Source organism: Vicia villosa, linkage group LG1 (genome assembly GCF_029867415.1).
Source record: "Vicia villosa cultivar HV-30 ecotype Madison, WI linkage group LG1, Vvil1.0, whole genome shotgun sequence".
Classification (NCBI taxonomy): domain Eukaryota; kingdom Viridiplantae; phylum Streptophyta; class Magnoliopsida; order Fabales; family Fabaceae; genus Vicia; species Vicia villosa.
Window position 1 is genome coordinate 29,188,653 of NC_081180.1, and position 16,800 is coordinate 29,205,452.

Here is a 16,800-nt window from a genome sequence, read left to right on the forward strand (position 1 = left end):
ATCAAAGCATTTTATGTATCGGTTTTTGAAATCCGAATATCACAATTCACCTCCTCTTGTATTTTGAGTCACTTGTTAACCTTAAAATTCTAGACACCTATGGAGGTTTGGATTAGGAAACCTGTAGACTACTCTAATTTAAAGTTCTACATAGTTTTTCCATTATTTCATTCAAACTAGTCCAACTTTATGGTAAAATTGTGAAGTGTGTCTTCAATATTTATTCAGAAGGTAAGAAGGGCTATAAGTTGTGGAAAAAGGCACTTGGAAGATTCATCACAAACAGATGTATTAATTTTTAGTGAAACTCGTTAAGGAAGTAAGAGCAGAGTCTTGGATATGAATGTGTTAGAAGCTATGGTAGAGAATACTCGATTTGAGGTGGAGGTTCTTGCTATGGATACTGGTTATAATGAAGGAATTTTTACACCAACCTCTTATTGTCATTTGAATTGTGATAAGGAAGGGATGAAGTTAGTATCATCTCAGGGATATAATTACGTCGGACTTGAATATTATGATTTGAATGTGGCTTAAGGATTGCAAAACTCAAAAGTATGGACTTTTAGTGAGGTACTCGAAAGCAAAAAGAGTCAAAGATTATTGAAGAACCATACTTGTAGGCTTGCTGGACTACCAAAGTAAGAAAAGATGGTTGCGTTCAAGTGGATGAAAGTGACAAGATCAAAGTTCAGGCATAGCTTGGACTTAATCAAGGTTTTTGAATGATGATTCAACTTGGAGGGAGTAGTAATGTGGTTGATGAGTCAATTTGCATCACCATAAATTTAAAGTCAATGTGGAGAATCATAAAAGTATGCCTTACAACCTCAAGTGAAAAAGAGAAAAAGAAAACATATTTTTCAGGACTAGAAGAAATTAATTATGAAATTGACGATAGAGTTGGAGTTGTGAGGTGATAGTTAAACAACCGACAATTATAGGAGGTTCGGTGGATGATTGGAATTGCAGTGGTGGAGGCAATATACGACACTACGAAAGGCATATGTTGGAGTCTGGTCGGTGGCATCGGTGGGAGTCTCATGGACAGAGGTGTCCAATTGGCAATAACGATATGTCGGCTAGGCGGAGACAGTCTTAGCGAATCTCGAATCTCGAGCTGAGTTATTTTTGTTTGTAGATTAGTTTGATAATGGGTCGTGTTTTAGATATCAGGCTCATTAGGGTTTAAGAATATTATAAATGTGGTTCTCTATCACTTTTGTTAGTATGAGAAGAAGACATCGGAAAGAGGTGGTAATCCTAGTTTAAGAGGCAATGGTAAAAATTCTTTGAAGTTTTTGGAATTCGGGAAAATTTTAGAGGTATCTAAGGGGATTGAGGAACACTTGTAAACCTTGAATTTATGTGATTCATATATAGAGTTAGAGAAATTGAAAAACACTTGGGGTAGAAAATATGATTTATCATTGAAAATTTGGATGACTATTTTCTCACAAAACAGGATGTTCCTTCTCTTATAATAGTCCTGTTAGAGTGAATTGAGCAAACAATTTTTTTTTTTTATATTTGTCTTTAATCTTCTTCTCACTTGTTGTGATTTTTCTTATATTATCTGACAAATTATTTAGTTGTTTGAAGCTATTTAGTTTGATTCTCATTGTTTTTTTATCTTACACATTTTATTTTTGTGGAATGTTAGATTTCAACAATGAGATTTTAATGTCATTGAACTCTTAATTTCATAATAGCTTAGTTAGGGTCTTTGATACCCTAAATATATTTGGGATGAAATGCTTACATACATAATACTCCATCCGTTTTAAAATAATGTTGTTTAATATTTTTAAATACTAATTAGTAAAATTGTTTTTAAAAAAACATGACATATTTACTAAATTAATTTTATTATTTTGAAAATAGTATATACGTTAACAATTAAAAAATACTTTCTCTAATTTTACTTATAAAAAATATTTTATAAATTTATTAAATAATTAATATACTTAATTTATAAAATAAATCATATACATTAATTATTTAATAAATCTAAAAAAATAAAAACGACATTCATCATAAAAAAAAATCATTTATTAAAATGACATTCATCATAAAAAAAAATTCATTTATTAAAATGACATTTATATTAGATAATAGATAGGAAGGGGGCAATATCTATATAGAGTGGTCGCATTCAAGTATTTTTTCAAGTTCATTCTTTTGGCATTTGGTATTTAATTTAAAGTTGGAGTTGTATTGGCTTTATGTTTCATTCCTTTTGCAATATGATTTGACAAAAGAATTGGTTTCCATGATGACCGTCTAGAATAATGAATGCAAATAAAGTTGTTTGGTTTGTTGTTTTCATTCATGTCTAGTTTTTTTGTTACTTTTCACATTGCTACCTCAATTCATAATAGTAATAGATAGTATGAAGAGGGATAGAATATTCTCTTTTCAACACTCTCTCTAACACTTATCTTTTAATTGATTGAAACATGTGCGGGTTCCTTATTTTGGAAATGAATCTCACATAAAGTGATAAGATCCACAGATATTTCAACCAATAAAAAAAATGAGTGTTGCAGAGAGTGTTGCTAGCATTTCTCTCGATAGTATAATTTAAAAAAATGTATAAATAAAAAATAGAATTCTTTTATAAAAGTAAAATATATTAAAAAGAAAATTATATCAATATTTTAAAAATTGGATCGAATTGAACGGTTCAATCGGTTAGATTGAGAATTAGATTTGAATCCAATTTCGATCAACCTTTCAAAATTGTAGTGGATCAAAACGTATAACAGAAAAAATCAGATCGAACTGTTGAAAATTGTTTGAACTAAAGAATCAGAGTCAATTTTATAATTTTTAATTTTTAACTATAAAAAAATGCATCAAATTAATAATTTTTTATTTTTTTATAAAAAAATTAAATATGTCAATATCAAAACTTAAAACAATACTCGATCTCAAGTAAAAAACTTAAAACAATACTCGATCTCAAGTAAAATAATTTGTTTTTTCTACAACCAAACACACTTCTAATTTCTATATCTATTTCATTCTTTAAATATATACAAAATGATAAAAGATAAATAAAAAAGAATCATGATGCAAGAATCCCGTCTTCCATCTGTTTCTTAATTGTTAAGGAACCAAATCAAAATTTGATGTTGAAAAAAATTGACCACTATAATAGAGTTTGATTCATCCCCAAATTATGCCGACCTGTATCTTTGGATATTTTTGTTACTATGAAACACCTCATAAAATTTAGAGATGTTTTTTAAAAAATGATTTGTATAGTGTTACATAATTTAGTGAATTTTTTTTATAAAGAGATTATTCATAAAAATTTTAAATAAAAATTTGATTTGAATAGTTATTCTTAAAATGTGATTTTAGGTATTTTATCTATTTATAAAAAAAAAATTCAAAATTTAAATTTCAAAAAATCACTTAATTTTGAAGCTATTTCAACTAGATTTTCATGAAAATTATTTTTGAAATAGCACTTTTTTTTTTAAAATTACGATTTTGACTAACTTTTAGTCTCCAATAAATTTATGTTTAAATTATAGAATGTCAAAATTAATGTTTTATTTAAAAAAAAACAAATATACAAAAATTTGTATTATTTTAAAAAACGGTTTTGAAAAATCTATTTTAAAAATACAAAGAAAAAATATATTTTTTAAAACTGAAACAAACAGGTCCATAGTTTCTCTAAAAAAAAGTGATTCAGCAAACTCCAAATAGTATTTTAAATTATTGTAACATGTACTATTTATTAATATTTTTCAAAGGACATTCATTGGTTCGGACAACTCCGAACCAAACCGGAATCCAAACCAAACCATAGATAGTATTTCGTTCGGACATTTATTTAGTTTGGGCAAAAATCGAATTAAACCAACGAAATCCGATGTTAATTGGTTCAGACATCAGATTTCTAAAACTCTACCCGCGGACCCGTCTATCCGAACAAATGATAACTAATTTGTATAATTTATATCATTATAATGGAAACTAGTATAAAGTATTCAACTTCAAGAAGAAAAAAATTAGGAATTTTTTATTATTATTGAAATTTAATTGAAGTAAATTAGATATTTTTTAAAAATATTTGTCTACATTTGTTTTTAGTGTATCCGATTAATCAAACCCAAACCAATCCGTTGTTTCTTAGTTTGATTCTATTTGGGTTTTATCGCAAAAGTGTGTAAATTCAATCCAAATCAATCAATATATTTTTGATCAGTTTATTTGGACATTAAAGTCTCTCAAAATCGAACCAAACCGGCTCGCGAACACCCTTATTTCAAACACAATCTTGATTATTCTATTATTCTCTATGTTTTTATTATTTAATTAATGTTTTAGCATTTTATTGATATTACGATGTGACTAAATTTGTATAAGAAAACTAAATTAAAAAATGCATTGTAAAATTATTTTTTTAAATTGAAAAAATGTAAAATAGCAAAAGAAAGCAATCTGAATGAGTCAATTTTTTAATTCTATTTTTTGTCGGTGTTTTTTGCTCCTACCATAGATTTAAGTAGATAACAACAAAGATAAATTAGATTGTACTATCTTTTATTTATTATGTTTAATTTTAAGTTTAGGGCCTTTAAAATTGATTAGGGATATTTATAATTATTTTTAAATAGAATTTATTATACTTTTAAAATTAGTTCAATTTAAATTAGAATTTGTAAGTTTTTGAATTTAAACATAAATTTTATACTAAAATATATTAATCAACTCAAGAATTTCTTAAAACATAAATTTTATACTAAAATATATTAATCAACTATTACGTGTGAAAATAAGCTAGGCTTAGTTAGGCTTTACCAAGACTAAGTCTGATATATCAAAAAAACTAAACCTTTAAGTTTGACCTGTCGTAGCTTATTTTTAGGTCTGAGGCTGACCTTTTCGAAAGTCTGGTTAACATACATAAAAATCTATTTATTTTAGACATATATAAATAAATAATTAAAATAATGTTTAAATAGACCGACTAACTAACTAAAAGACCAAGAGATTAAAAATTTATTTGCATTAATTTATTTTAATTGACTTATTAGCTTAAGTTCTCTTAAACTATTTGGTTAGAAGAACTTAGAAAAATAATATTTTTAAAATTATTTTTATCTTATTTTCACAAGTTCTTCAAGATAATCAAGTTTTATTTATATATTTTAATTTAAAATACAAAATATAACATAATGATAATAAAAAATTATTTATATTTATTTAAATAGGTCGGCCTAATAAGTTTAAAGATCTTTTTTGTGGCCTGATGCCTAATCTTTTTAAGTAAATAGACTTATAAAAAACCATGAGACTTTTCTATTTAAAGAAACGGGTGACCTAACCTGAAACTGTGTAAACTAACATGTAGGTAACTGTTATGTTATCGACATGACCTATTTACACTCCTAAATACATATTTCGAACCCGAATAATTACATAGACAAAAATTCACGGAAACTTTACCAATTGTATAATTAACATCATGTTGTGCAATTCTTTTATGACAAGTTAAAAGCCCAAAAAAAAACAATTTAATATTTAACAATAGAGAATTATATTGCGTCTAACAGAAATTGATAATTGAGTGAAATCATATCTCTAATTTAAAATTAGTGATTGGTCTGATACAATAGTTATTCATTGGCAATTTAAATTAATGCATATCCTATTTTCGTTTAATTCAATCAAAATTAGTGATGGATTGAATAATGATATTAGTGAAAATACATATAATCATTATCACTAGAAGTAGAAAGTATGAAAAAAAAAACAGCTGTTGTAAATAAGTCAAAGGTTGAACAGAGAAAGTGAAGAAGTATTGTTTTGGCCTTTTGGGTATTTGCACATGCTACAGCTACAGGCTACAGCCCATGGTTTTGTATTTGTATGGTACTGTAAGATTTTGACATGACTGCGATTGCGACTGCAGTGGGACCTAATCGACAATATCTGATGCACTCAGTCGACTCAGAGTCAGGATAAGAATCGCAGAAAGAAAAGAAAAATACTGCATAAAGTTTAGAGAAAATGAAATACACCGTCATACACTTTGGATCCTCTCCTTCAATATTCTCTCATTCCTTCTCCTTCCTCTCTATCTCTCTCTTAAATTCATTCTCTCTCTTCGTTAAAAAACATAAAATAATCAAGAGAGAATAAATTTAAGGGTATGTTTGGTATAGGTGAATTAAGGGAGAGAGAAGTTGAGTGGAGAGAAGTTGAAGAGAAATAATAAAGTTTGTTTGTTTGGTTTGAAAGAGAGAAATTGAGTAGATACATAAACGTGTGGGACCCATGGTTTATTCTAATCTTCTCAGTATAGCGAAGAAAGTGGAAACAGGTGAGTATATTTTTTAAGATGACACTGCTACCCCTTTTGTATCATTTATTTATATTTATTTCATGATTTTTTTTGTGCTATATTCTGTTACTTTTATAGTTGTTCTAATGAAACATCATTATACCGTGACTCGTTTTAAAACATAAAGAACTACTAACAATTAAAAAAATTGTTTTAAAGTTATTTGTAAATTTATTCTATTCACTAATAAATGTTTATAATAAAAATTAACAAAAATTTTAACTAAAAATTATTAAATTAAAATAATAATGTTAAAAATCAAATCCACTAATTTATTTAACGTAAATTTATTATTTCCACATATATTGAAAAAATTAAGAAAAATATCAACAATAAAATTAAAAAATTATTTTAATTCTACTAAGGGTATTTATGTCTTTGTCATAAGATAAGACACTTCTTTCTCTTCTATTTCGCTCTTCTTTCTCTTATACCAAACAATATATCAAATCTACTCTATTTCTATTCTTTTTCTCTCTTTACACACCGTCATATTATAAATTATTAACAATAATTAATAATTAATAATATGAATGTTTTAAAATGAGAAGAAAATATTTAGTGAATTCGAATTTTGAATTCGAAAGTTAGAATCATTTTATAAAATGTTGTAGAATAAAAACATGCAACTCTTGGTAAATATTGCAGTAGGTTAAACATTGTAATTTTTGGAAAAATAAGTTATTTCACTAAGGATCACTATCTTTTTTCGTCGGTCTTACCCAAACTCGGTAAAAGACTTAATTATCCTGGATATTCCTGCGTTCAAATTCTAATCTCGACCCATTCAATTAAGTTATTTTTATAAACCGTCAATTATTAATTATCATTTAACTATCTTGTAATCATTAAATTAGATTGTAAATTTAAAAGTTTACATTGTCAATGTATAACTATTAAATTTTAAAAAAATTTCTTTAAAATATATCCGTTCAAAAATATATATGTTTTATAATTTTAAATATAAATAAAAATTATATGGATTTAGTTTAATTTGTATTAAAAATTTTGACCTTTTATTTATATTTAAAATTAAAATATCATGTTGCCAATTTTGAAAAAATGAATTCGAAAGAAATTTGTTTTCAACGCTCTCAAAATTATATTGTTACCAGTTGTTTTTTTGAAAAAAAAATAGTAAATATAAAATATAATTTGTTTTAATTTTTTTAGTTTATAAATATCAATAAATTATTTATATTGATATATAGGAGTAATTTTTTAATTATAAATAGGGTTAAATGCAATTCACCCCCTGCCATTAGGGCGAGATTCGGTTTTGCCCCCCTGAAGTTTTTTTTTTTACGAAAGCCCCCTTATAAAAGTTATAAGCAAGTTTTACCACACCCTTTTACTTTAAGTGCTGACTGGATTTTGACCAATTGGCTTATGTGGCATTAGCATTTGAAATAAAAAAGAAAATTTGGAAAAAAAAAAAGAAAAGCATGACAGGATGCACTGTACGCGCGTGCGTGATGCAATGTTGACTCAATATATTTGTGATCATATTGCTCATACTTCTAAGCCTTATTTCAAGAAGCCTCCAACATGAAACCTTCTCTAAGTAGCATCACATTGGTTGAACATTAATTTAGAGTTGATTTGATCAGCAGCTGAAGAAACAGAAGCAAGCAACCCCCCAGCCATCAATGTCACAATCCCCGTTAACTCCGTGTTCCACGGTTATGCATTGATTCTTACAGCTTTCTGATTTAATACATGGCCCTGACCATGTTTGGCTGCGCTTTTTACAAACTCTTGCTTGCACATCTGCACACACAAATGAAGTTTCCATGCAAGCTGTTCAATTTAATTATCTAAAAAAAACACACGTCTCTTCATATAAATCCTTATATATACACCTATACACACACATTTGTTGAAGCAATTCTCATAAAGAACAAAGCATCATTTACATTTACCAAATGGCTTCATCTTCTCCTAATTCTTCACCGTCATTCTGTTCCAGCATTGCCCTCCTCGTTTTCGCTACATGGGGTAAGACAACATATTTAAATTATATAATTTAATTTTAAGATAATTGGTTTCAAGAAAAGCTAGAGATTTATGCATATAAAGTGGGGCTCTTGGACATGCTGGTTAAGAAAAGCATGGATCAAGGATTGTTGCAGCATGGCAACATGCTGTTTTCTTTTCACCATTTGTATCACTTCCTCCATTTTTTTCCAAGCATAAAATTGAAACACAAAACCTTTCTTCACTAAGTTTGGTGAAGGAAATATTACACTACACTTGCAACACACCATAACACTCATACACTGACACTATATATATCATTAATCCTTCACAAATCATGACACACACTTTCACTTTTCATTTTCATAATCTTCATCACTCTCTCTTCACTCTCTCCTCTCACCACTTTCTCTCTCTACGAGAAGTTTGTTACAACTTCAACAAAATTCATAACAAACTTTACAATCATCATCTTCATCACCTTTCAACCACCATTATAGCTTCAATCTAAACTTGCTGCAAGCTTCAAAGCACCACCATCATCTTCATCAATAATCTCCCTAATCATCTTGTGATCATTACTTTCAAACGAAGCAAGTATCATCATCATTCAAGCTGCAAGTCTTGAGTTTATTTCTCAAGTTTACATTCATTCTCTACCACAAATCATCATCATCTTCATCAAGAGCTAAGAAGGAGTGCAAATTTCATCAAGAACAGATTTCGCAGCTAGAACCGCAAATTTCATCAAGAACAACATCAACAACACTGTTAGAGTGAAGGTTAATAAATTGTTGATCTTGCTGTGTTGGCACTTGCGAGAAAGAAGAAAGAGGAGATTTCGCAGCTCTCGACGCCATTCGGCACATCAGCTCAAAGAGTAGCCACTACTAGAAATACACAGTTTACCTGCGGAATTTCCTGCGGAAATTATTCCGCAGGTATACCTGCGGAATTTTCTGCGACTTTAGAAAATAAAATAAACTTTCCTGCGAATAACTACTTTGCAGAAAATTCCGCAGAAATACCTGCGGATTTTGCTGCGAAAACTATATTTTAATATAAAAGCTTAACTATATTACAAAATCCGCAGGTAATTTCGCAGGAAATGTTTCTGCGGATTTTGCTGCGGAAATCTGTTTTATACAAATTTAAACTATATTACAATATCCGCAGGTAATTCCGCAGGAAAGTTTCCTGCGGATTTTGCTGCGAATTTTATTTTGTATTTTATTTTGATTTGTAAAATATTTTTCTTTTAACATCAAATATTTTTTTTCTGCAAAAATAATTAATTAATATAAATGTTTTGTAAAAATAACAGAAATATTTTTTAAATTTAATAAGAGGTAAAATTTTTAATTTAATGTAATTTTTCAATTTGTATTTTAATAAATTGAATGAAAATTTTGAAAACTAAAATTAAAAAAGATATAAAAAAATTGAAAATAAAAATCTAACATAGAGTAGGAATCAAACCTATTATCTATCTTATATTAGATCAAATTATTTACCACTAGAACAATACCTTACGAAAAGGTATAAAAAATTTGAAAACAAAAAATATAATGATTTGAGAGTTTGTGAAATATAATTTACTAGGTTTGTGAAGTTTTACATTTATATTGGTTGCATTTATGTCGACTATTAGTAGTAGTTTAATAAAAGTAAAATAATTTTTTTGGTAAACCAAAAAACAAATACGGAAACTAAACACATGTTTACCAAAGAAAAAAAAACATTTTTCTCAAAGGTAATGAAAACTCATCTAGGATTTTGTCATCGGGAATCATCTCATCAATTGTTTGTGAACTATCTGTATCCTTGTCATCGCCGTCGACTTCTTTGTATCACCACGGTCATTTCCCTTTTCCCATCTCAGTCTCGTTTTCATGTTTTGATTTTATTTAATGCATATTATTAGCTTAAATCAACATAAAGCCAGTGTATTTCTAAATAGTGTCTTGATTTTATTTCAAAATGCTTTATGCCTATTAACAAAATCACTTAAAATTGTCCCTAGCTTCATATATTCTCTTGAAACCACTTTTATTGGAATACTATTTATCTTTTAGAATTTCATTATCTTATTGTTTACTTTAATAGGCATAAGTGACAAAGAAGTTGATCCAATTATAATAGGGAGAAAACTCATATTCTAGGATCCATTGAGACAGTTGTTCTAGATGACATATAGTTAAGAAATAGTTTTTATAAAAATGATAGGATAGTGGTAATTTTAGGAAATACTTGTATTATCATTTTAACTTTCAATCACAAGTCAATTTATCTACTAATTTACTAATTTTATAAAAATAAAAATGATATAATTTTAGTTAGTATTAAATTTATTTTTGATATTAATAAAAAAGAGAAAAATAAACTTGAGAGAAATTGAAACATAGTACTAATTTTCATTTATCTCACCCTCACGGTCTCACCCCTCTCTGTCTCCATCGTTATCTTTCTTCTCGGAAACCCTGAACCATCTTCACTGTTACGAAGCCGCTCCACCCATTGTGACACCAAAGAGAAACCATTTCTTACTCTCCAATTCAAGAGCTTCCTATTTAGTTAGAAAATGGGAGGTAGTGAAATTGAAGGCGGCGGCGAAGATGACGGGTTTTAGTTCTCCGATTGACCGTAAGTATCATCCCGTGTTGGCTAACGATCGTGATTTACTTGAGATGTCTTCCATAGATCCAGGATCTTCTTCTTCCCCAGCGTTTCCAGATCAACCTTATAATCTCAGGTGTGCTCTTCGATCTGTATGATTTCAGTTATTTTGATTCGTTTGGGTGATCTAAAATTAGATGAATATGAAAGAATTTCAGTGAAGCTAGTGATGCTTTTGATAGGGAGTGGTGTTTTTGCATGAGGGATTGAAGCTGTAGTAGTGATTTGATGCAAATTGTCACAAATTTTATCCTTTTTTTAATGTCTTGTATGTGTTTGACAAAATGTCTTAGAAAAAATGACATATGGAGGTTGTAATATTTTGTATAACATAGGGAGGTTGTAAGGTTAATCTAGCACATCTCTAACAAAAAATATTAACCACTAGTTTGCAGCCCTGCTTTTTTATTTGATATAGGGAAATGGATGTACTCTTTTTTTTTCTCGCTTCTAATTGCTGCTGTAGTTTTGAAATTGTTTACATTTTTGGAAATTTTGAGTTTGAATGTTAAGTAGAGTTGTAAATCCATGGAAACAAAGTGGTAAAAGTTTCCATACATTTTTAGAATATGTTGTAGAACGGTTAAATTATGCACAAACTAATATAGTTATTGGGTTACAGGATCTTACCCATGTGTGGCGCAGAGGAAGAGAAGGTTTCATCCGTCTCCCGCCAATTCCCAGTAAGTGTTAATTCGAATTTGATTGTTTTTGGCATATGTTGTGTGTGTAAGTATTGTTATAATGTTATGTTATGTTTATGTAGACTGGAGTTGTTTATGCGGTTGAAATCTCCCATTGAAGTGAGCGTGATTTGGTTAATATGGCTAACAAACGTACCAATGTTATACCGATTATTGAAGATGCTAGACATCCGGCTAAGTACAGAATGTTGGTTGGCATGGTAGATGTGATATTTTCTGATGTTGCTCAGCCTGATCAGGTGTGGATTAAATTTTCACTTTTTTATGGTAAAGTAGTTGCTATACATGATTATATCTCAAGAATTCTATTATTCACTGTTGTCCTGAAGACTTGAATATGCTCTACTAAAAGCTGACTTTTTGTGTTTTGTTTAATTTCTCTCAAATTTTGTATTATGAATTCAATTCTGTTTATATGAATATTCATATTTAGTGTAAAAATATTTTGGACAGAAAATGCTTTGCCTGGTGTTGTGTTGGACAGAAAATGCTTTGCCTGTACCCAAATGGCAGGATTTCAGCTGATGAAGCTCTTAACCATCCATATCTTCAATTTTGACCGCCTAAGGGCCTATTCTCTCTTCCTTTCTACTTTTAACAGAACAATCTTATAGAATCTTTGTCGTAAACAGTGTTTGATTTTTGATAGTGTGTGTTTTCCACTTGATATGCAAATACTCATGTTTTTTATGATTTCTTTGTCTTAAACAGTGTTTGATTTTTGATATGCAAATTCTGCAATTTATAAGGAATGCTATGTCTCAAAAAATTCATTTAAAAAGGAAAGTAAATGACACTTAAAGATAAGTAATTTGTTGTAGCTTGAAATCTAGCAATTTGGATGCTACAACAGTGTTGTCAAGACAGGTTTGAATATTCACTAAACTGGCAATTAGTGATATCTTTTGGTTGTTACCACTAACTAAATAATGTGCCTTGGATGACTATTGAATATAGATCTCTGAGCTTGGTATCTATCCAGCTGTCGACCTGTTTGAGAAAGGTTGCAAGATTGCAAATGAAGGATGTAGCTAGTCGTCTTGCTAAGAAAGGAATTGCATTGGCAGTGACTGATGCAGCACTAGATTTAATTCTTGCCAAGAGCTATGATCCTGTAAGTGTTATAATCATTTATGTACTCAATCATTTTGATATGGAATACTGCAAACAAAATGGTACTAACTAGTTTTTTTGTCGTTGTGACTTGTGTAGGTAGAAAACTTACTAATATATTATTTGTTGAAGTTACGTGATAAGGTAGAAGACTTGTTTAGTTATAGTCTGCTGCAAGTTGGATAGTATTCGATTTTTTTAAATTGGTAATATAACTGAAAATGTTTATTAACTTAATCTTAGATAAATAATTCATTTCGGTATAGGTTAGGTTGGTCACTTGGAGTGCCAAGATTTTATTGATAAGTATGAAAATTTTGTCCAACTTTGTATGAACGATGTTGTTTCTCAGTTGACTGCGGTAGCGTATTGTATAGTCTGGTTTACCATTACTATAAGGTTGTTTTAAAGTTAACACGCGTGTAAATAATAGTAGAAAATTGTGAGTCAGAAAAGACAGATATAGGATCACTAATCATGACAAAACTTACCTTTCCCACTTCCCCTTATTTGTTTTAATCATTCAGTCCATGAAATCATTTTTTTCTGCTAATATGTAGTTAGATTAAGAAGTTCAGACATGATTATTTCTATTCTGACTTCAATTTTCTTTCAACGATGTTTAGGGCCTATTGTACTGAATAAATCAGGTTATACTGAAAAGGGTTTCAAGAGGAAACTAGCTGTTTAAGCCCTCTTTGGAAAGGTCTTCTATCTATCTGAGGTAAGTGGCCTTAAACAGTCCATTTAACACGACTCTGTCTTTTTTTCTGTATGTAAAATAAAATATATGTATGGTCACTTTGTGTTTAAGCTAATTTTCTATGAGAAACTTTTTAATTCTGGTCTTGGGTCTGATTTAAGGAGTCCTCATGTATAAGCTACATAAATTGGTGCTTTCGTATTTTTTAGACTTTAGAATCAATATTATGGTACTACTTGTTGTTAATGCAGCCTGCAGAAATTGTTGCCCTCGTCGAAATTCCAAGTCATATCCGGGTTTGGGGAATTGATTTTGGAATAAGACAGGTTGGTTTTCTGTTATATAATTTTTTGTTATGAATTCAACATTCGAGAAAGGCCTTAGTAAACTAGGCTTCATCAAATTACTGAGTCTAAACTCGTGAAATTTGATTTCAGATTCAGCAGAGGTACAAAAAAGCTACTGGTTACTTGCCGTTTATTTTCGAGGGATCGTTGCCAGGTGCGGGATAGTTTGGTTATGTAGTCTTGACAGAGAATGAAAGCTGATCATGATTTGTATTTTTGTATCTATCTCGTAATCATGGCATGTATTCTTACAACCTACATCTTGACACACTCATAATGAATGATAAGATAGAATTGAAAATCAACCTAGTAAGATATGCAGAGCAATACAATATGGTTCTAAGTTTTTGAGTAATGGTGGACCTGGTACAGCGTAGAATGTAGACAAAACAACTAGCTTAGCACGAAAAGTTTTTAGTCTATTTAAGGTCAGTTTTGTTTATTCTTGTATATTTCTCAAACATGATAGATCATTGATCCAATTTATACTAGAATATCCTCTTTGATTGAGAAGATGAGATCTGTCCAACACCACAGGGTACACCCCTCCGTCTAATACTGCTAGGGGAGCAAATAATAATGTAGATTTTTTTTTATTTTAGAAATATATTTCCTGCGGATTTACCTGCGGATTGTTTCCTGCGGAATTAGCTGCGGATTTACCTGCGGAATTTCCTGCTGAAAATATTACCCACGAAGGTTTTAGCTGGGGACGAGTAACCGCAGGAAAATCCGCAGGTAACGTGTTTCCTGCGGAAATTTAGCTAAAATCCGCAGGTAAATCCGCAGGAAATTCGAGTATTTCTAGTAGTGAGCAGCTTCTGCTGAGTTTGCTTCTTTTTTTGTGTTATCTTTTTTAGGTTGACACCTAAAGTGGTAACAGTAGTGGAGCAAGACCTGAGCAATGCAGGTTCATTCTTGGGATGGGAAGGTTTGTGGAGGCAATAGATTACTACTCAGCACTATTTGACTCTCTTGGTTCAAGCTATGGTGAAGAGAGTGAGGAGAGACATGTGGTGGAGCAGCAGCTATTATCAAAGAGAGATTTGAAATTTTCTTTTTTATTTCAAATGCTAATGCCACATAAGCCAATTGATCAAAATCCAGTCAGCACTTGAAGTAAAAGGGTGTGGTAAAACTTGCTTATAACTTTTATAAGGGGACTTTCGTAAAAAAAAAATTTCAGGGGGTCAAAACCGATTCTCACCCTAATAGCAGGGGTGAATTGCATTTAACCCTTATAAATATTATGGTTAAAAAGTAAACTTTAGTCTAACAAATTATATATATTTAACTCAACTAACACCTATTAATTAAATTAAAGTTTATATATAAAAATATAATATTTAATAGTCAAACATATAGATATAAAATTTAATATCTATATTAAAATGATTTTAGTATAGTCACTTTGAATTCTCTTCTCTCATTTTTTTCTATTTTTCTCTTTACTCTCTATCATTCTCTTAATTGCATTCTCTTTCTAAAATAAAAATGATTTTATAATGAAAGAGAGTAAAATAAAAAGAGAGGATGAAAGAGAAGAGAAATAAAGAGAAAAATAGAAACAGAGAATTCAAGTTCATAAGATAGTAAAGCACAAATATCATTCTTTATTCTTTATTATATGTCATTTTATAAGAAAAATATATTAAATTATAAATTATTAAATAATATTGATGAAGTATTATATTATTTTTAATATTCTATTTTTAAATATTTATGATTCTCTATTCTTTTTTCGTTTTTTTTTTAATTTAAGAAAAACCACTTTTCTTTTTGTTTTTGAATTTTTTAATCATTCTACCACTTTTTTGTGAAAAAAATTATTCTTAAATATATCACTCTTTTTAGCATAAATTTCATAATACAACTCTTTTAAATAAAAAAATTTCAATTCTACTAGGATCGATAAATTTGTAATAACTTTTTAAATAAATAAAAAATGTCATATAGAGGAGGCGCCATACTAGATGGCGCATGCACTCTAATTAACAAAGAGATTCCACACTACATGAGACGTGCACCTCTGTCATGCCATGATGTGTGGCGCATGCACTATAACATTATATGCATGCACCATGCAGTGTGGCTACTCAATTGTTTTACTTTTTATTTATAAATACACCATCCATCTCTAACATTTACCACACATATTCTCGTTTTACTTTTTCTTTTCGCCAACAAGTTTACAACTTTTCTCCTAATCACTACCCCGTGCAACTTCTACCTAGAAATCACCATTTAGATATGAGAAATCTCTTCTCACTTCCAATCACCGCAGTGATAAACACAGTCACAAACCTTGTGACCAGAGGAACCAAAGAGAATGATCACACTTTCAAATAAACAATACTTAATCTTGCTTAAAACCTCCAATGAAGAACAATACTCAATTCTTTTGCTTAAAAGCTTCAAGAGTGAGAACAATCAGTCCACCTCAATGTATAAGAAGATACATGAGTGACACACAAACAAAAACATAAAAACCTTAAAAGACTCCCAAAACACTAACCCTTATTTGCACTCATGGTTTCTATTTGTGAATGCTTGCTATACTAGGTTTAACAAGTCCTTATTTATAGACTCTTGCAGTATAGACTTGAACTCTGAAATAAATCCAATATCCTCCTTTTTCAGTCAACTGCAAGATCTTCATAGAAAATAAGAACAAATCAAATCAAATTAAATCTTTGTTTCAAAAAAAAGTATCAATGATCTTTTTTCTAAAACCAAATCAAATTTGCATTTGTCCTAAAAACTCCTTGATTGGCTGCGCCTGTATGAGTGCCTGAATCTTCCAGAAACTCATATTTTTTCAATCAAATCTTAAAGGATTAAAACCAGTCTGAACTGTCATGATGTTCTTGAATAACATGTCACAACATCTGGCAGAACATCTCTAAAAACTCA

General features: G+C 29.5%; 1 long non-coding RNA gene across 3 annotated transcripts; it reads left to right on the forward strand.

Annotated features, from left to right (window-relative positions):
- Nucleotides 1–10,752: 10,752 nt before the first annotated feature.
- On the forward strand, nucleotides 10,753–14,327 carry LOC131632820 (uncharacterized). Of its 3 annotated transcripts, none has more exons than XR_009293146.1 (9): nucleotides 10,753–11,096; nucleotides 11,643–11,703; nucleotides 11,787–11,963; nucleotides 12,178–12,591; nucleotides 12,682–12,838; nucleotides 12,937–13,043; nucleotides 13,464–13,561; nucleotides 13,792–13,866; nucleotides 13,978–14,327. It is a non-coding gene; the product is annotated as an uncharacterized LOC131632820 (long non-coding RNA). The 3 variants fall into 3 exon arrangements; XR_009293144.1 differs by having other exon boundaries at nucleotides 12,937–12,981; XR_009293145.1 differs by lacking the exon at nucleotides 12,937–13,043.
- Nucleotides 14,328–16,800: the final 2,473 nt, after the last annotated feature.